The sequence below is a fragment of the Hemicordylus capensis genome, chromosome 5, assembly GCF_027244095.1.
Source record: "Hemicordylus capensis ecotype Gifberg chromosome 5, rHemCap1.1.pri, whole genome shotgun sequence".
Lineage (NCBI taxonomy): Eukaryota > Metazoa > Chordata > Lepidosauria > Squamata > Cordylidae > Hemicordylus > Hemicordylus capensis.
The window spans coordinates 89,668,044-89,692,234 of NC_069661.1; positions in this window are offsets into that span (position 1 = coordinate 89,668,044).

Below are 24,191 nucleotides of genomic sequence, written 5' to 3' on the forward strand. Positions count from 1 at the left end.
AGCTGCTCCACCAGACCAGGGTCCAAGCGGGAGCGAGAGGGTGTCACCACGTCCCCGGCACGTGAAAACACCCGCTCGCTCTGGACACTGGTTGGGGGGCAGGAGAGGAGGCGCACAGCCACCACCGCCAGGTCCGGCCAGACTTGGCGGCGGCTCGCCCAGAACTGTGCGCAGTCCACGCCGTCTCCCTCCACAGGCTCCTCCAAGTACTGCGCAACGCATTGCTCAGCACTGGAGGGGGGCCTGGCAGGTCGAGCCTCCCGCATACCAGGCATAGCGCCATAGCAGAACCGCTGAAACCACTGGGCGGATCTCGAGTCGGTAGCAAATGGCTGCTGCGATGGCGCCGCCTGGGATGCCGCGCTGCTGGACTGGGAAGAGGGAGGGGAAGGGGAAGCTGACGCCGGCTGGCCGCCCATGCTGCTGCTGGGTGCGGGTTGGGCCGCGAGGGCTGCCCCCGCACCACTACCAACACCCTGGTCTCTGCGGGCCCTAGCGGCCTCCTCCTCCCTAACCTTCTCGACCAGGATGCCCTTCCACCTGGGCAAGTCGTCGGCACTCACGGCATTGCCCTTGAGGGCTGGGTGACAGAGACAAGCGAGGACATACTCCTCCCTGTCTCCCAGCACATCAACGAGCCGCTTGTCAACCCCAGACCTCAGCCTCCCAGCCAGAGCACGACCCTCTGGCATGGTCAGAGAGATATGGAGTCCACCCATCAGCTTCTCGAGACCAACAGCTGTGGGCAGCGCCTGGCTCAAGGGAGTGGTGTCGCCACACAAGCCCTTCGTGGCAAGCTGGAAGGGCTCGAGTGCCGACACCGCCTCGGACATCTGCTTCCACTCTGCGTTCGAGAAGTCGCAGACATCCAAGGACTCGTCCCTCGCCAGGGCGACAAGGGCTCTCTCCTGCTCCAACAGGCGCTGGAACAGGAGGAAGGTGGAGTTCCACCGCGTCTCCACATCCGTAGGGATGAGATGGCGAGGAAGGCCAAGGTCATCCTGCTTCTGGCGAAGCAGTCTCCTGGACTTCTCGCTGCGGTGGAAGTGGGCGGCCAGCTTGCGGGACTTATCCACAAGCGTGGCCGTGGCAGCAACAGCAGCTGCGATGGGGCGGGCCCCCTTCTCCTGGGACGCCTTCAGCTCCTTAAGGCCAAGGGCATCCCTGACGGTCAGATGGAGCGTGTGTGCCATACACCGTATGTTCACACAGTCCATGACTGTCTCGACAGCGGCGGTAACGTTGGCTCCATTGTCGGTGACAATGAAGCCGCGGGAGAGGTGTGGACACCCGCCAATCCACTCCTCTATCTGGCGGTCGAGTACGGCCACCACCTCCTCCGCGGTGTGCCTCGTGTCCATCGTCTCCACGTGCAGGACGGCCCACCTGTGCCGTAGTGCAGCGGGAGCCGCGCCGGACCCGGAAGCATCGCCCGCGGAGGTCCCCTCACTCTCCGGTCCCCACCAGTGGGCAGTGAGGGCCAGGAAAGAAGCGTGCATCCCACTGACACTGGTCCAGAGGTCAGTCGTGAAATGCACGCTTGTCCCGGCCGGAGCTGCACGCAGCTCGGCCGACACGAGCTCCCTGCACCGGCGGTACAGGGAGGGGACCACGTTCCGGCTGAACGTCGTCCTTGAGGGGATGACGTATTCGGGAGCCAGGTATTGGAGAATACGGCGGAAGCCGTTGTTCTCGACCACCTGAAACGGCTGGTCATCGGTGAAAATCATCTCCCCTATGAGGCGGGTGAGGTGATGATGGTCCACGCGAACAATACGCTGGCTGCCCGAGGACTGCGTCCACCGCTGGACGGGCAGTGTAGCCTGCCTGCTGGCTGGCACACTGCCGCTGCCCGCCCTAGTGGCAGATGCACAAGGCGCACTAGCGCTGCCAGCCTGTCCCCTGAGACCTGGGTGGTGACGCTCTAGGTGTCTCCACATAGGCGTCGTACCCAGGTGCGCAGGGTCCCTTCCACGGCTGACAAGCATCCTGCAGTGGACACAGCGGGCGTGGAATGGGTCATCTTGAGGGACCTCAAAATGCACCCATACACCACTGCCCTTGGCCTCCTGCGCCCTGGGCGCCGTCCTAGGCCGTTTCTCGCAGGGTGGCTGCAGTCCTGGGGGGGGGCGGCCGCCGCTGCCTGCCCACTGCTGCCACCCAACCCGCCCCTTCCGCCCTCCACAGCGGAGGAAGGGCCCGGCTCAACTGGCATCGGAGAGGCAGGCCTCTCCTCCACCACCTCGCCAGACCGCTCCCCACCAGAGTGTCGGGCTTCACGAGGGGGGGCCCCACTGAGCGGCGAAAGGATAGGGGGAAGGGGCCCCAGAGGGAGGGAGAACCTGGCTGCATCGCTGCCAGCCGCACGGTCCTCACCGCCCTCTACCTGCTCTTCCAACTCCACAGTCTCCTCCACCTCAACAACTGGCGGTAGCTCAGCAGCACCTGGTGCCGCCGGCGAGGAGGGACCCGCCACAGCCCTAACGGTGCCTCTGCCTCTGCCGCGATTGGCGGCAGCAGGCGTGGGGAACTGAATCCTGCGCACCAAAGATGGGGCCGGAGCAAAGAATTCTCCAATGGGGAGAACTGGGGTGTCCTCAGGCTCCCCGCGTCCTCTCCCTCCCCGTGCCGCAGGCGCACCCCGCACCTGGCCTCTCCCACCTCTGCCTGCCAGCCTTGAGCGAGCCCTGCCCGCCACACGGTGCTCAGACATGCTGCTAGGTCAGAAGGAGGGAGACTTTAGGAGGAAGGCCAGAGAGGGTCAGAAAAATAATTTGGAGGGGCTTAGGGGCCAAAAAAAGGCAGCTGATTTGGAGGCGGCGGGGGGGGGAGTTTGTTTTCAAAAAAGGAAGCCAATTGGGGGGAAAGGAAGACTTTTTGATATGGGGGGGGAAGCCAATCGAAGTGAGGGGGAGGGTGTCCTTTTTGAATTTGGGAGTCAACCACCAAGCCAATTGGGGATATGGGTCTGGGAGGGTTTTTTTTTAGAAAAATAGGGGGTTAAAGGGTGGAACCCCGGTGTGGGAGGGTGGCACGGGCAGTTGGGTGGAGTAGTTGTGGTGTGGGTGGCAAGTTTTTAGCTTTTTTTGGGGGGGGAGTGGATGGGGGGAGGGCACAGCACCTACCGGGGGTGGGGGAGGGATGCAGTCAACGCTTGGGAACCTGCAGATCAAAGGAGGAAACCCTTATTTAGTGAACTGGAACACAAAGTGTGGGTTCTGGGGGGTGGTTCTCAAGTAATGCTCCTGTGGGGGGAGCATCAAACTCAATGCAGCCTATTTAGTGACTCTGAATTGCACACAACCAAAACCAGAACCCAGTCACACCAACACAGAGGTTGAACCCACCCACTCTGTGACTCTGCCCGCCCAATGCCATGGCAAGCAAGCAGCAGCAAACACTTGATGGCAGCCTCATGGATTGAACATCATGATCATCATCATACGTGTGTATTGGCCCAGCATGTAGTGGCAGCATCAGAGCCCAGCCAGGACCCCACTCAGACTGCCCCAGAGGCAAGGAAGCACTCTGGCATGGCATGGGCCCAGCATGTAGTGGCAGCATCAGAGCCCAGCCAGGACCCCACTCAGACTGCCCCAGAGGCAAGGAAGCACTCTGGCATGGCATGGGCCCAGCATGTAGTGGCAGCATCGCATCAGAACCCTGGACCCCACTCAGACTGCCCCAGAGGCAAGGAAGCACTCTGGAAGGCACCTGTTCAAAAACCACCTGCAAGACGCATGCAATGCAACGCAACACACAGCAGCAATTTCTTTACTGGGCATGGGCATGAAGACACAAGTTTTACAACAGTACATCTCCTCTCCAAGGTTCCCTCCCTCCTCCCCACACCCAAATGCATTTCAGAATAGGGGTGTCCCTATTTAAAACCGCCAGCTAGGGAGAGAAAGGGGCAACAAAAGGTGCACAATCGCACACGCACTAACCCCTCTTCTTCCGGTCCTTCTCCTGCCGCTCACTGCTGGTCATGGATTCGCCGCCGCCAGCCAGCCACCCTGGGCTGAGACACAGCAGGGCCGCCGCACGAGGCACACAGGCAACCGGGGTAGTTCAACAACGATGGAGGGGCAGAAGTGAGGAGACAACACTATTTGTGTCGCTCAACTCACCCCCAAGCAGAGACAAAATCAACCAAAAACTATAAAAAGAAAAAAAAAACCGATGGCAGCCGCCAGGTGGGTAGGCTACTGTGTGCGGCTGCAGCTGTGGGAGAGGAGGTGGAAAGTGAAGGGGAGCAGAGAGAGAAAAGACTAAGAGAGAGAGAAAAGAGAGGGGGGGCAGGGACAAAGAGAAAGAGAGGAGAGAGAGAGAAAAGAAAGAGAGAGAGAGGAGAAAGAGAGATGATAGAGAGAAAGAGGAGAGAGGAGAAGCACAGCGCAGCAGGGAGGGGGGATTCAGGTGTGGGGGGAGGACACAGAAGTAGCAGCGGTCCAAAGAGGTGGGGGGAGCAGAGAGGGTGTGTGTGGTTGGGGGCTAGTGTGTGGCAGGGGGCCTGGGGTAAGTGGAGAGAGTCGGGGGCAAGGAGGAAAAGAGGTGGGGTGGGGGGAGCAGAGAGGGTGTGTGTGGTTGGGGCTAGTGTGTGGTAGGGGGCCTGGGGTAAGTGGAGAGAGTCAGGGGCAAGGAGGAAAAGAGGTGGGGTGGGGGGAGCAGAGAGGGTGTGTGTGGTTGGGGCTAGTGTGTGGCAGGGGGCCTGGGGTAAGTGGAGAGAGTCGGGGGCAAGGAGAAAAAGAGGTGGGGTGGGGGGAGCAGAGAGGGTGTGTGTGGTTGGGGCTAGTGTGTGGCAGGGGGCCTGGGGTAAGTGGAGAGAGTCGGGGGCAAGGAGAAAAAGAGGTGGGGTGGGGGGAGCAGAGAGGGTGTGTGTGGTTGGGGCTAGTGTGTGGCAGGGGGCCTGGGGTAAGTGGAGAGAGTCAGGGGCAAGGAGGAAAAGAGGTGGGGTGGGGGGAGCAGAGAGGGTGTGTGTGGTTGGGGGCTAGTGTGTGGCAGAGGGGTGTTGGGGGGATGGGGAGGGGGCAACAACAAACAGCAAAGGAGAAACTGGAACAACTCGGGCAGCAGCAGCGATTAGGCTGGATGTGGTGGTTGGGGGAGGAGCTGGGCCTGGGCTAGGGTCTGGGAGGAGGGAGGGTGGGGGGGCAGGCAGGGGGGGAGGAGGAGGAGGAGGGTAGCAAAATATATAAAGCAATATATATCAAGAGAACACAAGCCAGAAGTTTAAAAAAAATGAAAAGAAAGACTATAACCAGCAGAAAAAACTTAGGTGTGGGGGTGTGGGGAGGGGGAACCAAACACAGACTCTGAGGGGGGCCACTAAGTGAACAGAGACAATGAAACCACAATTGCTGCAAATTAATAATAGCAAATGAATAAGTGGAACTGCAAGCAAAGAAAACTGGACTCTGTTTGGCAGCAGCAAACTTGGGAGAAGGCTGGATGGGGTGGGGTTGGGGTGGGGTGTGGTTGGACTTGGAGGGGCAAGTTTGGAGCAGGGAACCAAAACTGATTATATGGGACAACAAGAAACAACAACAGAATCCTCTGGGGGTGGGGGGGAGGGATTCAGGGAACCAACTCGCAGGGCAGCAGCAGTCAGCAGAAACAAACAAAATGGTACAATTTAAGCAAAACCAGCAAGCAATATATAAATGAAACCAATGGAATGCAATGTGAAAATCAAAAAGTTGGACAAAAACAAGGCAGGACAAAGAGCAATAATTAATGGAAGAAGATTTAAAGCAATGAGGATGCAGTGGGTGGGAGTGGGGGAGGGGGATGGTAGGCCCAAAGGATGAGAAGGGAAAGGGGGGGAGGGGGGGAGAAAAGCAGACAGACAAGGAACAGGGAAAATTGGGGGAAATTAAGAAGAAAGTAAAGTGAAGTAACACACAGTATACAGACAAGAGACAGACAGAGAGAGGAGACACACAGAGAGTCACAAAGGGCAGGTGGACAAAGGATTAGACAGAGCACACACAGAGAGACACAGGACACAGTCAGGACTCACAGAGACACCAGAGCAGCCAGCAAAGGGCAAGCAGGTCTCAGAGATGATCCCACAACTGCAGCCAAGAGAAGTTTCCAGAGAAGAGGCTTGGGTTTATATAGGTTTGAAATTCCCTCCTTTGGGAGCCCCCACCTTTGCACTCCCCCCACGGCCAACAGGGTGCCAGCTCTCAACAGTGCAACAGCCAAGCAGCCTACCAGACCAAAGGACTCATTCTGGCCAATCAAGGATCAATAGCGCAGCCAATACAATGCCTGGAAATAGCATCACCAAATGGATGCAAGGAGGAGCAAAAGTTTCGGGAAGGAGACACAAAATGGAGGACACACTTGGAACTTTAAAGAGACACTCCAGAGACTCAATTTCGTTCCCGAACCGGTTCGGGAAACCCGAGCCGGTTCGGTACCGAACCGGCTCGAATTCGGTCCGGCTCGGTCCCCAGAAGGGCCCGATTCGGTCCGGGATCGAGCCGCCGGATCCGGACCGGTTCGGACGAACCGGTCCGGATCCGAACCGAACCGCACATCCCTAAACTAAATATGGTAGTATACTGTCCTCTGTTTTATTTTGCACGATGAAGAATGCAGGAGGGTGTTACCTGCTGAAAAACAAACACATTTTCAGTTACATAAGGAGACACCACATAGACTGTATTGCAGCTTTGTCTCTTGCTGCTTTCTGCCCTTGTCAGTAGCCACACTCTTTAATATCTGGCTGGCTGCTCCTTTGAACACATATATTCTTAAAGAGGTGTTACCTTCATAAGTGTCACTGCACAGTGGCCTTTCATTTCAATCAGATTTGTGCTGATGTACTTCCCAGCAGTGGCGGCCTGTAAACGTGGCTCCGGCGGGGGGGGGGGAGGTGGCAGGAGGCAGCTTTAAGAGTAAAGTAATTCGGGACTCACCTCCGCTGCTGAGGCACCTGGATGCTATTCGGAGCCCAGAAGCCCCTATGGCGGGGAAGCGACTCCACCACTCACCAGGCTGCTGGCGGGGGCTTAGTTCGGTGGCAGTCAGGTGAGTGGCGGAGGCGCTTCCCCGTCGTAGGGGCTGCTGGGCTGCATGATAGCAACATAGGAAGCTGCCATATACTGAGTCAGACCATTGGTCTATCTAGCTCAGTATTGTCTTCACAGACTGGCAGCGGCTTCTCCAAGGCTGCAGGCAGGAATATCTCTCAGCCCTATCTTGGAGATGCTGCCAGGGAGGGAACTTGAAACCTTCTGCTCTTCCCAGAGCGGCTCCATCCCCTGAGGGGAATATCTTGCAGTGCTCACACATCAAGTCTCCCATACAGATGCAACCAGGGCAGACTCTGCTTAGCTATGGGGACAAGTCATGCTTGCTACCACAAGACCAGCTCTCCTCGATGCAGCTCCAAATAGCATTCAGGTGCCACAGCGGCAGAGGTGAGTCCCGGATTACTTTACTTTTAAAGCTGCCTCCTGACCCCACCCCCAGAGGCACGTTCACGGGCCACCACTATTGGGGCGTGGGTTGTGCCCAGTGGATTGTGCCCTTAAAGTTTCAATGTTCAAGAGTTACAGGTATCCTTCCGCTAGTGATAGTATAAAGAAAGCAGCTTGAATTGAATCAGAAAATATCTGTTAGGGGAATAAATGGGAACTGTAAACTTGGATGTAATTTGGCAATTTAATGAAATTACAGGAACATCTATATATTTATTTATCTAAGACGTACCCGTGGCTAATCCCATGTGTGGCAGCTCTCGCATGAGTTTGCAAGCAGCTTACGATTAGCCACAGGGATGGGGAGACAATGGCGATGGCGTATGGTGGTGAGGGCAACGCAGCCTCCTTCTCCAGCTAAAAGGCAAAAGCTCTGGCAGGGGGAAGGAGGATGGTGGTGGTCAGGCAGTGGAGAGGGTGGCTCAGCCTCCCTCTCCGACCTACCTGCTGGCCAAACAGCAGAAGTGCTGGGGGTAGGAGCACCGGTTGAGGGGGGACAATGGGGGAGGGGGAATAGGGGAGATGCTCTGCACTCAGCCCAGCTAGTTTCTCCTATTTTCACAAGATGTGTATACTGCTTATACAAATACCCACTAAAACAGTTATACAAATAACGCTAAGGTAGACTAATCATTGGAGCTTTCACATTTCCTTTGTGTTTCATGACCATTATCAGCATAGGACAATAATAATATCATAATGATTACCACTTTTCAACCAAAACACTTGCAGTTCTTTACATAGCAAAAAATGATGATATGAAGGTTCTCTGTCCCAAAAAGGGTTCACATTCCAAAGAAGGAAGGACAAAAGGGAGATGCCAAATAGGTGGCCAACTGTGATTTCAAGCATTTTCAGTGATGGCTGAAACAGAAATTATTCCACACTTCCTAAAAGCATCAGTCAGTATATGCTCATTTTCTGTATAAGAACAGCCCTGATGGATCAGGCCCAAGGCCTATCTAGTCCACCATCCTGTTTCACACAATGGCCTCACCAGATGCCTCTGGGAAACCCACAGGCAAGAGCTGAGGCCTGCTGTTGCTCTTCTGCTGTTAATCCCCTGCAATTGATATCCAGAGGCATCTTGTCCCTCAGGCTGGAGCTGGCCTATCGCCCTCAGATTAGTAGCCATTGATAGACTTGTCCTCCATGAATTTATCTAAGTCCTTCTTAAAGCCATCCAGGCAGGTGGCTATCACCACATCTTGTGGCAGTGTGAAAAAGTACTTCCTTTTGTTGGCCCTGCTAACTTGGCAAAGAGGCACCTTTTAACGTGGTGATTCTCTATATTTAGCAGGGGGAAGGTAACTGGCCCTATCCACCCACAGCACAGCATCCCTCCAGTGATTGTTGCTTGTGTCTATCTTATGTTTCTTTTAGATTGTGAGCCTTTTGGGGACAGGAATCCATCTTATTTTTTTTAATTATTTTTCTGTGTAAACCGCCCTGAACCATTTTTGGAAGGGTGGTATAGAAATCGAATAAATAATAATAACAATCAAGATCATCATCATGTGGTTTAAGTACTACTAAAGTATGTATAGCCACACTTTCAAACTGTATTGATTTCCTAGTCTTTATTTTTATTCTTATATTTTTAGAAAATCAACCTACTTTCGTTGTCATCTATCACTTCCTTCACAGAAATAAATGAATTATTAATAGCATTAACATTGCCAAATCAACCAGCGTAAAGTTAAAAAAATTGGACAGGATAAATTCAGTACAAAAACTCAACAAAACTTGAATTTTCCCTAAGGATATATATACTTTTAATTTATTTGGGCCACAATTTACTCCCATGAAAGTTATTTTAAGTCCTATTGACTTCTATGGGAGAATTAAGCACATTTTAAACTTCTTAGTTCCTGACTTTGGCTGGATCCCTTATTCTTTATATAAATATGAAAATCCCAGTCTCCATAAAACAATTTGTTTTAAAGACCCCATGAAAATAAATAAATGTGGCAAGTAGCAATAATAATCATACAATTTAGTGCCTAGTAAAAAAATGTTTCTCTGAGAGAGTGGTGGTCAAAGGAACCACTGTAATAAAGACAATGGATCTGTTTCTCCCCAAAAGGGATAAAGTCCTAGGCGTGCTTGTAAAGTTGATTTGTAGCAGCTTTTCATGTAGGGATGTTTCTTATTTTCACAGGAGGGGGCTGTTTGGTTCCAATGAATAATTAATCCATTCTTTATAGATATATTTAATTTGGGAATTGATACATGCTCATTTGTAGTGACTCATTCGACACAAGACGTCTGGCTTGGCTAGTATGATTGAAACCATGCTGCACGAACAGCTGAACAGACTTTTGTGTATAGATGACATAAATGACTGATATTATTAGCAATTGTGAGTCTAATTATAGCAGTGCTAAATAATACAAACACTGAGTGAGCCATACCAGGAGGAAAAAAAATATGTCACCAAAGATGAATTACACAGAGCCTCAGAATCTAGTCTTTTCCTCAATCGACTGATGCAAAAATCAAGACATGGAAGTTCTATATCTGTAACCTATCATTAAAACCATGATTTTAAAAAGACAGCTGTTTGTATTTTGACTTGATTTGGGCAGAAGTTTAATAAAAATTATACACCCACATTCCTGAACAGGAGGGGTGATTGTTGCAGCAACATCCATGGGATGTAACAAACCATTATTGAGCGGGAGGACTGCCAACTGGGCAAGGCACCCTGGAAATTCTTCAGTTGGTGGTTCACTGTGGCTGGAGAATGTCTTGGCCTGCACAACCTCCATGACTTTGGGCTTGTATGGTTTCCCAAACATGCCTCAAAGAGAAGGCAATTAAGTCAAGCGATGGCTGTGGAAGATCCCTCCTTAAGCTTTTAATCCTTGCAGGCTCCACACAAGCCCTGCTAACCAGCTGATACATGAGCAATTCACTCACACTTAGAGAAAGCTGCAGTTGGCATAGAGCTGTCATGGAGCCATGTGGCTAACTGACCTACTGGAATATCATGTAAGGAAGTAAAAGTAAGTAAATAAGTAAGTTTATTGTGGTCAATAGAGCAGAACTAAAATAAAGCCAATCATAATTGCAACAGAAGATGGAATATCATGTGACTCAGTGAAGTGAACATTTCCAGTCCTGGCTGAGAGACTGAAGCCTTCACTCAGCCAAAGGCAATGCCAGTGCATACATGGGAACAAAGGAAGCTGTCTTAAACTGCGTCAGACCATTGGTTCATCTAGCTCAGTATTGTTTACACTGAGTGGCAGTGGCTCTTCAAGATTTCTGGAAGGAGTCTCTCTGAGCCCAACTTGAAGATGCCAGGGATTGGACCTGAGACCTTCTGCATGCAAACAGATTCTCTGTCAATGAACTACAGCCTCATTCGCTAAGGAAAATATCCTACAGCAGACAGTGCTCACATGTAGTCACCAATGCAAACCAGGGTGGACCCTGCTTAGCAAAGGGGACAATTCACACTTGCCACCACAAGACCAGCTCTCCATGGTACCTGGGCTTCCATTCTAATAGTATTTGCTGCAGAACTGCCAAATAAGGAGATTTGGACAAGGAGATCTCATTTGTACAATTATATTACACTTGTATAGCAGGTCAGAAGGTATTTTTGAGAAGACGCCATCTCAAGGGGAACACCATGTATGAGGGCTATGATGTGTTTATGGTTAATACATCTTAAAAAATCACTTTCCACTATAGAAGTATAAGTACTAGTTTTAATGGAAGTTAAGTAACTAAAGCTATTCAGAGAGGCTCTTCACACATGAGGAGGAAACTGGGCTTAAGGAGCACAGCCCAATTTCCTCCATGCATGTGAACCGCCAGGAGCCATGTGGCTCCCGGCAGTTAACCCACTTAATTGCCCCCCAAATGAGGTTAGCAGAGCATGTGCTCTGCTAACCCTGTTTTTTTTATTGTGAGTCGCCACAGCACAGCTCCAGACCATGGCAACTCGTGAGTAGACCCCCGACCGGGAGACAACAGCAAGCCTCCCGGCCTTGGGGGTCTCCCCAGAATGACCTGCACACTCGTGTGGAGCATCCTGGGTTTTCTGAGGGCCGGGCAGCCCCCGATCCCTGCCACCCCTGCTGGCTCCATGACAGAGCCAATAGTCATGTGGGTGGCCAATCCAGCCGCCCAGGGTGGGCTAGCGGCTCATGTGTGGGGGGGAGCGGGCTTGACCTGCTCTCCCCGCCAAACCCTATGAGGCTCTACACACCGATCGTGTGTAGAGTCTCAGAGAATGAGAAGAGCCAATCTCTGCTTGGTTCTGTTTTCAAAGACAAAAAACCACAATGCAGAAAAGTGATTTCTAGTACACCGTTGGCAGTGATACCCTCCTTTGTTGCTTCAAGAATTCCTTCTTTTACATATTCTAAATGATCTTATTCAGATTTACTGGCCTTAATAACATTGAAAGAAAAACTCTTGTCTGTCTGCCTTTTACAATGTATGTTCATCCAAGCATTGATGATTTACTTAATGTAACTTTAGGTATGTAACTTGGAAACCTAGGGCTTATATATGAATCAAAGGATACAATTTTGTTTCGTGAAAAGTGAGTATAGGTTATTTAGGCACTTTAGATATAAAGAAAATATTGTTTATCCTTGCCACTCCCATACTAGTTCTACATTGGCCTAATTTCTGTAAGACTTCACTGGAATTACTTTTCTTTTGTGAATTGCTTGCAAAATCCATGTAAAAAGAATGTACCATTCAGGTAGTATTTCATACAAATGTTATTGTTAGCTTCAACCTAAACAAACAATAGGCCCATAACACGGAAAAACCAAGCAACTCATCATATCAACAGAATCAATAACAAAACAATGAAATATTAAGCAAAAAAAAACCCCTATACAAATATAAAGCAGATCATTACATAAAATGTATACATTATAAATTTGAAGAATTTTTAAAAAGAATCAAATCACCTGTGGGTTCTTCCCTCTTTGTGTGGCTGGTGATGGGTAGAGATGTATAAATCGATTTGATTGAAATCAATTCGAGCTCATACCAAGCTGTTTTGAGTGAGTCAAAGTCTTCTTTTAATTAGAATTTTAATAATTTTTATTTGTTTTAATAACTGTTTTATACTATTGTTTTTATTGTCTTTCAAGTATTTTAATCTGTGATTTTTTAATATCAAATTTTGTACACCACTTAAAGATGTACATATCAGGTGGGATAAAAATACGACAAACAAACAAACAAACAAATAAATAAATAAATAAATAAAAACACCCTTGAAATAAAGGGCCCGATTTGAGTTTTAATAAAAACTATCCCGATTCAAGCACTGTTTAAAATCCTATTTTTCCAAGTTGCCGATTGGTTTTCTGGCACTGACTTCCTATTGGCTTGAGATCTCAGTGCTTCTTGGTTGGCTTATCATTTTTCAGAGCAAGTGTTGCCATGGGCAACTGTGACCCCTTTGACTGGGGGGAGGGAAGAGGCCAAAGAAGGGAGTTTAAAAAATATGTAAGGGCCTGGGAGATAAAGAGCCCTTTCAGTGTGCCAGTGCCTCTTGAAGAGGAAGAATACAGAAGAAGGACAGAAACCGCAGCAGCACAGTACACTACAGTGGTGGCCTGGCCTCTGCCTGTCCCAGTGAGAGAGAGTGAGTGCCTGCTTATCTGTCTCTCCTGCAGTTTTCTCCAACAACTGCTTTCATTTTTTCCCCTAGTTTAGTTTTAATTGCACCAGCAGCCCCAGTGGCTTTAACTGGGTGCTGTTTTAGAATTTTTCTTCTTTGGATTTCTTCTTCTTCTTGCTTGTAGTCAGCCGCCAGTGGCTTTAGTAACTGGAGTGCTGTGCTGATATTTGTTTTCCCTAATTTTTAATTGTACCAGCAGCCTCTGTGGCTTTAACTGGATGTTGCTTTGAATTGTTTTTATTTGGATTCCCCCCATTCTTTTTGGCCAGCCCCCAGTGCCTTTAATAATTGGGGTGCTGTGCTGATTTTTTATTTTTCTATTGCAGCCCCAAGCTTCACCTTTGCTGCTGCTGCTGCTGCTGTGTGCCTTTGTCATCTTGTAGGCTGGTGTATTCTGTCTCCTGCCCAGCCTACCAGGCTCTCTGTTTCCCTTTTGGAGTTTTGTTTGCTTTTGTTTTGATTTTTGAGGTGGGTGCCTGACTGGTGCCCACCTGCCTTACCCCCAGCTATGGAGTCTTGGTGTTTGCTCAGCCCAAGGGTGCGTACAAGAGCAACACCTGACAGACTTCAGCCCTTTGGAAGCCCCCAGCCAAAGATGCCAGAATGTGAGCCCCTCCCTGCCTTGGTCAGCTTATAGAACTTAGAATTATTTAAATAGGGCCTCCTTTGAAGTAAAGGAGGGATTAGGTACTAGTAGGACTGTAGGAGAGGAGAGGTGGGTTTGGGTTAGAGAGGCCACAGTAATCACCTGCCTTTTGCCTTCCCTTCCTTTTGACTTACTCCATTGTTGCTCACTTCCCTCCAAAAAAATATCCCCCAAATAATGCCTGCTTCTTTACTGGTTTTCTTTTTAAAAATTTTCTAGCTTCTGTGTGTGCACTACAGTACCATATATAGCACGATGTTTGGCATACACAGCATAAATAGACCACCCCCAACCCCACACACCCATGTTATAAATACCCACCTTAAAGGTGCTTTTTCTCCCCCCCACATCAGAGTTAGGGCTTCAATTAAAACAAACCCAAATGTCCAGGAGGGTGTGAGGAAGAGCCAGCAGCACATTGGCAGGCAGAGGGAGGAGTGAAACTTCTGGTTGTATTGGGCAATGGCAAGAGGGGCCTGCTCCCTGAGTTGTCCCTGCTGATGCGGTTGTGTGCAGCCTCTCCTTTCCAGAGGAGCCTGGTCCTGCTATACAGCTGGCTGTGGTAGAAGGGGGAGGTCCTCCACTGTCAGGGAAGATGCTTCCCCCCCCCCCCCGCCCTGTCTGAGACTGAGTAGGAGCAGGAGAAAGTACTTCTTCTTCCTGAACCATCTCAACACCTGACCGAGAACAGTGGTATTGATGGTGGCCCCTAGAATGAACCAGCAGCCCCAGGACCACTACCACCAAAACAGTCCCAGACCAATAGCAGCATGGTGTGGAATGATGTTGAGCTAGCACCTAGAAGAACAGGCCCTGCTGGGAGTGAGCCAGCATGGTTTTCGCAAAGGTAAATCTTGCCTCAACAACCTTTTGGACTTCTTTGAGAGTGTCATCGAGTGTGTGGATCAAGGTGATCCAGTTGACATAGTCTACCTGGACTTCTAAAAAGCTTTTGACAAAGTTCCTCATCAAAGACTCCCAAGGAAACTTAGCAGTCATGGGATAAGGGGACAAGTACATGTGTGGATTGCTAACTGGTTGAAGGACAGGAAACAGAGGGTAGGTATAAATGGAGAGTTTTCAAAATGGAGGGAAGTAAGAAGTGGGGTCCCCCAGGGATCTGTACTGGGACCGGTGCTTTTTAATTTATTCATAAATGATCTAGAAGCAGGGGTAAGCAGTAGGGGTGTGCAATTCGGGATTTCGGGTGATTCGGCTCGGACCCGAACCAAATCACCCCTGTTCTGTTTTGTGCCCGAATCTGGGTCACCCGAATCACCCTTAAAAAAACTTCTGAGGTGTAAATTCTCATTCTATCATAGCAAATGAGATTTTTTTCAATTAAACAACTCTCATGACCCCACTTTCACTTTTTCACACTTTCCTTTACTATGAATAATATGAGGAAGTAATCAGTTTAGCACACTTCACCTTATGAAGACAAACCTCATACAAATAAATTCACCATAATTCACCCCTCTGCCCAATCACTCTTAAATTGGGGATGGGTGGTAGCCTCCACCCATTAGGCACTATCTACCAGCCCACCCCACTCCTTTGGGGCAGATCCACTTTCTGCCCCCAATCTGTCCCAAAGACACCCAAACTTCAAAAATTCTCAAAAAATCAGCCCTCTGCCCAATCCCCCTGAAATTGGGGTGGTAGCCTCCACCCATTAGGCCCTACCACCCCACCCCACTATTTTGGGGCAGATCCACTTTCTGCCCCCAAACTGCCCCAAAGTCACTAAAACTTCAAAAATTCTCAAAAAATCAGCCCTTTGTCCAAACCCCCTGAAATTGGGGTGGTAGCCTCCACCCATTAGGCACTACCACCCTACCCCACTATTCTGCCCCAGGCCCCACTTTCTGCCCCAATATGCCCCAATCTGCCCCAAAGACATGAAATTTTCAGAAATTTACCAAAAATCAGCCCTTTGCCCAATCCCCCTGAAATTGGGGTAGTAGCCTGCACCTATTAGGCACTACCACCCCACCCCACTCCTTTTGCCCAGATCCCATGCTATGCCCCCGAACTGCCCCAAAGTCACTAAAACTTCAAAAATTCACCAAAAATCAGGACTTTGCCCAATCCCCCTGAAATTGGGGTGGTAGACTCTACCCATTGGGCACTACCACCCCACCCCAAAATTTTGCCCCTGGGCCCCTTTTTACCCCCTGAATTGATTCAGATTCAGATTTGGATTAAAGTGGATCTGCCCCAAAAGAGTGGGGTGGGCTGGTAGATAGTGCCTAATGGGTGGAGGCTACCACCCATCCCCAATTTAAGAGTGATTGGGCAGAGGGGTGAATTTTGGTGAACTTATTTTTATGAGGTTTGTCTTCATAAGGTGAAGTGTGATAAATTGATTACTTCCTCATATTATTCATAGTAATAGAGAGTGTGAAAAAGTGAAAGTGGTGTCATGAGAGTTGTCTAATTGGAAAAAAATCTCATTTGCTATGATACAATGAGAATTCACACCTCAGAAAAAACTTCTGAGCCTTGCACTTCAACATAAGATATATTCAGACATTATGATGCATGTGCATATAGGTGTCTGTAGACATGTACATTTTTTGTATGAATGACTGCACATGCATTCATTTTAAAAGTGAAGGGTACAGGCCCTTCAAATGCAGGATCCAGTCTAAAAATGTCCTGCTGTACAGGCATTAATGTATGAACACATGGTGAAGTGCAAGGCAAAGAGTGTGTTCAGATCTTTCCATGTGAATAGGGAGGATTGTCGTATGGAGCTAGGCTTTGGTTAGTAGAGTGTATTAGGTGAATGCTTACATTTTTGCAGCACAGCATTGTACTGACACAGCTACCACCACCAATCCCACACCCTTTTAGATCCATGCTCCTTTTATTCCAGCTTTTGAGCTGTAAAAGAGTTTATGTAGTTCTTTCACAAGCACATGATTTGTTCACGGAATGCATGGTCACAAGAAGTGCTGATGATTAGCTTAAATGGCTTAGATGGTTTTGAAAAGAGATTAGACAAATTCATGGAGGACAAGTCTATACTGTCTACTAGGCTTGATAGATATGTGGTAAAACCAGGTTCAGAAGCAGGTTGTCTCTGGATACCAGGTGCAGGGATGCAACAGCAGGAGACAGCTACTGAATAACCTGGTTAAGGACTTCCTAGACACATCCGGTTGGTCACTGCAGGAAGCAAGATGCCAATCTATATTGACCTTTGGTCTGTCCCAGCCAGGCTCTTTGTATGATCTTATGCTGAATATGTCCCTTCTATAGATGAAGTGTTGAGCCATTATGTCTGTGCTAGTGCAAAAGGATGATTAACAGCATTGCCCAGCACCCAAGTGATTAGATACAATCCCACCCAACTCACACATTCCTCAAGAGGGAATTGGATCAAACTATAAGAATCCTTAAAATAATGACTACGCATACCCAACAGCCACTAGTTGCATAGACTCTTTATGCCTTTCCTGGATTCTGGTTAAGTACAATAGGATGCATTGATATATATCCAGAGAAGAATGTATTACATATTTTGTGGATATGCTGGATGATTTAATAAAGTTAGTTCTGTCTTTAGGGCTCACAAGAAAATATTCATACATTTCAGGGTAACATGTAAAATTGGAAACTACATTATCATGAGATTCATCTTGATACAGCTGAGAAGACACTAGAGAAAAGGAGCACAATCTATATTCAAATAAATTGGCATAGAAAGCACTAGGGCATCTCTTTTGTAAGATAATAGAAAACAAAATCTTTAAATAATTCTCATGGCATTTATATAATCCACATTTTTATCTTTGCAAACCAGGTAGCCAGGTAGCTAGAATACAGGAAAACTAGAAAGGATCCAATGCAATGCTCCAGCCCTTGTGGCACTTCTGTGAGAAGTAACAATGTGTCAACTCCTGCTACATGATCTGAGGTGCTGCCATGGCAGAGTGCAAACCTTGCCATAATGTAAAAAATGGTCCTTATATTAAATCTTATCTGCACATATGGAGTATCTTTCTTCTACTTGGCATAGTCACCTGGAATATTCCAGATAAACAAGGATTGCATAATGGACAGAATGATGTCAAAACACTATGTAGCCAATCAGATTTGGTTATGTGATTACATGACAAAGAGGGAAATGAAGTCAGTGGAAAGTGAGAAGAATACTGTTTGGATTAGTCATATGGATGAATCCAGCAATCAGGGATCAGACAGTGAACAGGATGGCATCACTACTCTGTATAGCCAATCAGATGTGGGAAGGTGATAATATCATTGAGGGTGAACAAAGTCAATGAAAAAGATTATGGAAATGAATAAGCAGATTACTTTGAAGGCATTTCTGGAAAATCTTCAAAGAGGAGGGCTTGGACGTTGCCAAGAAAAGAAAAGAGCCCCCCTGGCTTTTTTCCTCAGGTCTAAATATTCCCTGGACTGGTCCTCCTGACTACAGATCCATGGACAACCCAATTTTTAAAATTTCCCTTCACTGAGAAAAATGTGTATTCTTATGCCTAGATTCTGGTTTTTTGTTTTTTTTTTAAACTATAAGATGGCCTATTCAACAAACCCTCTTACTTCACAACTGTTATTTTTTCTTTAGAGGTTTGGATGCTACAAGCTTCTGAAGGTCAAAGTGCTGTACATCAACCCCCATCAACCCTATCTACATGTTTGTTGACACTCAACAAACTGTAAAAGTGTGAGGGAGGGATCTCCCTTTGCAGAAATCAGGTTGATTCTTTCTCAGCAAGATCTGTTCATCTCTGTGTTTGTTTATCTAGGCTTCATTATGCTTCCTACTAATAAGGATGATTTCAACATTGGCAGAAACAATCCACGCCCCATTTGTCCTAAAAGAGAGAGAGACTGAACTAATCTTGGAATTAATGTTGAACATAAGTTAAATTCAGAGATCTGTAATTTAATGAATTATTCTACTGCAAACACAATTATTTAGTCTCTCATTCTTTCCTGCCTTGACTACTACTCTTTTATTTCTTCTGCATCCTTCCCATCACAGCTTCACCCTTTCTCTTCCATTCTTATTCTGTCTGTTCATCTTAATTCTGCTGCCTGGTTGGATTTTTCAGTATTGTTTTTTCCTTCCATATTGCCTCTGTGTTTTATTCCCAGTCATTGACTTCTGTTTATCAGACCCAGTTTACGTTACTACTTTTTGTTCTTAAATATGTTACTCTTAGGACCCATTCGGACATAATGCCAAACCAGAGGTAAATGTGCCAGAGGTTTGTGATTGTCCAAAAGTGTGAAGCCACAGTTTGGTCACCCGACCACAGCTCCATTTTCGCTCTCAAACCCCAGTTTATAGTGAGTTTCACTGCTGAAAACTGAGGTAAGTAGGCACCATCATTTCATCTGAATTCTGCTGCCACTATAACCTGGGTTTCATGCGCAAGCTCTTCCTGTCACCATAGAGGGGCCAGCTCAAAGCAGCCCAGAAATGTATCAGTTCTAGGGCAGCTATGTTCCTTGCTGGCCGCCTCTCGGACCAGTTCCTGCATTTAAAGGGACGGAAGGGCATTTGGGAAAGCACATTATAAATAAAATAAGGAGACTAGACACGTGCAAGGAGCCCTTTCATTGACCTAACACGCAATCTAGCTCCATTCCTGGGGCTCTCAGATGTTATCAGTGGAGTGCAGTTTCTTTGGTCTTAATGTATACACAGGTGTGTGGGGGCGGGACTAGACCAAGGGACATGCCAGAAAATCTTGGGGGAAGACACCAGTAGTTGGACCGAGGGCAGAGGCTGTTAGTCTGGTACTCCAGGAACAGAACGTATTTACTTCCTAGGAGGGGATATGTATATTAAGGCAGGCAAAGGATTCTGGGGTTTGGTTCACTGTAACCAAGGGTGTCACTAGGCTAGCAGACCCGGGCAAAACAGTGAGAAAGGCCCAACACACTCTCATCCTCAGGCTGACTTGCTGGCTAGGGGGTTCGACTTCTCACGAAAAGGCCAGTCCAATGATAAAAACAGAAACACCAATTGTGTCTCAGCACTCCATTTGACAATACTCTCATGAGATAAACCTTCCTATAGGGCCCCCTGCTGTTGTGGGGTTCCCAGTACCATTAACAATAGAACTCATACTCCACATTTTCCCCCTGCCAGACTTCAAAGTAGTCCAGGCACTTTGGGGTTCAAAGTGGTTTTGGGTAGGGGTGTGCATGAAACTGCTCCAAGTGGTTCAGTTCAAATTTATACTGAGTTCAAACCAAACCACCGGTTCATGAGCCAGTTCATTAGAACTGGTTGGTGGTTCGGTTCATGTGCTAGAACCAGGTCAAATCAGTTCGGCCTGGTTCAATCCAGTTTGGCAAGCTTGCAAAGGGGAATCCTGTAAGGACTCCCTTTTTCAAGCAAAGGGGGGACCCTGTGGGGTTGAAAAGGGTGGAGAGGGGAGTTGGGTGCGAGGTTCCTTATTCACCATGGTGGCAGTGGCTCCTTGGTGGTAGCAGGGGTGGTGGCAGAGGTGTGGGCCAGAAGTGGCTGTCCTAGGCACCGCCGGTGTTCCCCCATCAGTGCTTGCCCACACTGGCCCGTGCTGATGGAGGTGCACCTGTGGGGCCTAGGGGAGCTGGCCCGCCACCACCTAGCCACCATTGCCACTGCAACACATCAGGTCACCCACTCCCCTCCTCACCCCTTTCAACATGATTTGTTCCCCATTTGCTTGTAAAGGGAACCCCTTTCTGGATTCCTTACCCATTTGAACTTTGACTGGGCCCTTAGGTGGGTGGCGATCTGGTTTGAGCTTGAACCAGTCGAACCGGTTCTACACATCCTTAGTTTTGGATGGGCAGAGAAGGAGAGAGAAGAGATGAATCCTCCATCCCAGGCTAATTAGTATCAGCTGGGCCCAATGCTTTGGCAAATGCAAACCAGCCACTGTGGGGCACTCTGGGATGGGACACCTGTGTATTAGAATGCTCCATAATGGCCGCTGGGTGAAGGCCAAAAACCAGCTGAAGAGCATCCGAACCAGCTGAGGGGGTGATTTTGAAGGCTGGCTGGGGGAGGAGGAACCTCCATGAACACTCCCCCCCCCCCCCGCCGGAACTCCCCCCCAAGGGGAGTAAAAGGTACAAATCTCTCTCTCTCTCTCTCTCTCTCTCTCTCTCTCTCTCTCTCTCTCTCTCACTGTAGCTAACCCCCCCCCCAACTGAACAGGGGGTGGTTTGGTTGATCCCAAACAATCAAACTGAGCCGGTTTGATGTTGGACACTGGAACAGGATCTGTCTTCATCGCACAAGAAGACTCTCATGTGATTTAATCCTGCTCTAGATGGACAGTTCTTCTCATTAGCTTTGGTCAAGACCAAGCATGCCTGCACCCAGGGGAAGGAGCTGCCCCCCACTTCCCCTGCAAACTTCTACCCCCCCAAAAAAAGAACAATACTACCAACAATTGAAGGGGCAAATCCTAAGTAATCCCAACCTATTCCTAGCACCCACATCCTATTCAGCCATCCATAAGCACTCAACCACAGGATGGGGGTCAATAGAAAAAATATAAATAGAAAATAGAAAAACAGAAAAAATAGAAATGAAGCCATGCATCTCCTGACATATCTGCTGGAGAACGGGCTGGTGTGGGTGAGCTACAAATGGCCATTGCTATTTAAAAAAACTCATTCTGCTGACATAGAAGAAAAAGTAGATGGAATGCTTGTGTAGTCGATCTTTAATCAGTACAAGTGGGAAGAGAGGGGCCCAATCCTCTCTCCCCAAGACACTTCCCCCTCAACTGCAGAAGACAGTGGTGCAAGCATGATGTGTCCCCTTAGCTAAGCAGGGTCTGCCCTGGTTGCATATGAATGGGAGACTTGATGTGTGAGCACTGTATGATCTTCCCCTCAGGGGATGGAGCTGCTCTGGGAAGAGCAGAAGGTTCCAAGTTTCCACCCTGGCATCTCCAAGATAGGGCTGAAAGAGATTCCTTCCTGCAACCTTGGAGAAGCCGCTGCCAGTCTATGTAGACAATAATGAGCTACATGGACTCAGTATATGGCAGCTTCCTATGTTCCTAAAATGTCTTTGCTCTGCCAAGGATGGGCGAACACTGCCAAAAAGGCACAATCACATTGAGCACGCCCCCTTTAACATCGCGGCCAATGGTTTCAGCTTCCCTATCATACTGACACTTCTGCCCAGAAGCTGGAGGTTTCCAAACCACAATTAGTAGTCACTTGTCTGCAGCATGATTCCTGGCTTCATAGATTAACCACAACTTTGTCTATCTGAAGTTTCACGCTATGTCCGAATTGGGCCTTAGGCTCTTGTTGTCTCTATTCTGCCAGTCCTCCCCTCTTGGCTAAACCTTGGATAAGTATTTATTTTTCACGCTTCTATCTTTTCTCTCTTACTGCCCATTCTTCTGGAACTTAGTGTCTTCTGACAACTGCACGTCTCCTTCCTTGAAAGTTCTTTAAGAGGGTATGAAAGCACATCTTTTCTTCTGAACTTTTAACCTCAGATCCCAGACTGTCCTTCTGCTTTCCCTTTTTTTCATGTCCCTTCCTCTTTCCTAATGTTCTTGTCTTCCTTCAGATGATAAGCCTGTGGGCAGGTTTTATTGTTTTTTAAACATTGTGCAGTGCCTAGTGTTTGGGTGATTTATAAGTTATAAAAATGGTTATTATTACTACGAAGGTTAAAAACACCCTGGTCTTGTGCTACGGCTCTTCAATCTTTTGGCTAAGCCATTTTAAAAGCTACAGAGCCCTTTCTCATGATCAGAGAGAAAGGGCTCAAGGGAAAGTGGGGAGGAAGCCTCAAAAAGCTTACCTCCCCACAGATGATGATTGCCTCTGGTCTGAGTGTGGGGATCACGTGCCCAGATGTGCAGCTGCCTTCTCCAGCAGCACGGAGGGTGGGGGGACGGGACACATCACCATGCCCCCCAGAACTCCCATAATGCACTGTGCAAGTGTACAGTGCATTATGGGGATTCCCCTGATGCCAGTCAGGGGCCCTGCAGTCTCCTAGCCCTGACTGCAAGCAGCTGGGGCTGGCAGACAATAAAACAAGTTATTCTAGTAATAATTAATCAGCCTACTTTCCTTTCACTGTCTCTACAACTGGACTAAATTTGGTTCAAATCGAGGTCCACAAGTTAGATCTCTTGCACCTCAAATGTCCATGCATCCGCCCTCTTGGATACGGGTGGATGGCATCTTTACAAACTACACCATTGAGGTGTCCCTGTGTGCCACTCACTACAACTGTACCAAAGTTGGTTCAAATCAGTTAGATAGTCCTCAAGTTGGTGCACTTGCACCTCAAATGTTCACACGTCCACCATCTTGGATTGGGTTGGATGACATCACCACAAACTGCACCATTGGGGCATCCCTATGTGCCCATATAGCTGTAGCAAATTTGGTTCAATTCAGTTAGACTGTCCAGAAGTTAGTGCACTTCTGCCTCAAAATTTTACATGTCCGCCATCTTGAATTGAGTTGGATAACATCATCACAAACTACACCATTGAAGTGTCCCTATGTGTCCCTACAACTGTACTCGATTTGGTTCATATTGGTCCAGGTGTTGTGAAGTTGATGGGTGGGGGGCACACGGACACTTGGACACACACACACACAGAATGCCAGGTGATCTCATCAACATACTGGAAAATAGGCTAAAAACAGGGCTAAGGGATGGTGGCTAGCTTGGTGGCTTTGCCTCTGGGACACAGCCAGGATAGGGCATGGTTCCATCAGTTCTCATGTGCAGGCAAGACCGGGCTTGGCTTTGTTAGCCTCACATTCAGACTTGTCCCCAGCAGGTGACTGATCTTCATAGTTATCTAACCTTGGAGCATAAACAGGTTTAGTGCTTATCTTCTCCCTCCAGTAAAACCTAATTGTGGGGAGTAGAAATAAAACCATTCATGCTCATCCTTTTAGCAGCTTCAGTGACAGCTTAACAGAAGAATCTCTGATAGAAAAAGGAATGGAAACTACTCCAGCTGCCAAACCACATGGGTATGATTACTTGAGTGTGCAATGTTTCAAATGTTGGGATTTCCCCCCATCCTGTATATCTTCATTACTTTCAAACCTGATGGATAAATAGTTTGCATTACAGCTTTTTAAAGAGGATTATCACTATTCTCACTTGGAACCAAAGTTACTGCTTTTCCATTTTCAGTCTGGATGCTGGTTTTGAACCCATTTTTTGTTGTTCCTTCACTGCAAATAGATCTTTACCAGACATTTTCATAGTAGTGTATTATAATCCTTTAGCCTTATAACTTCCTCAACTCAGCAAAAAAGAAATGTCAGGGAAAGCACAATATGATCTGGGGCCTCCAGATACCAGGAACACAGAGTAGAGATGTGCAGGAAATTGATTTTGTGTTTT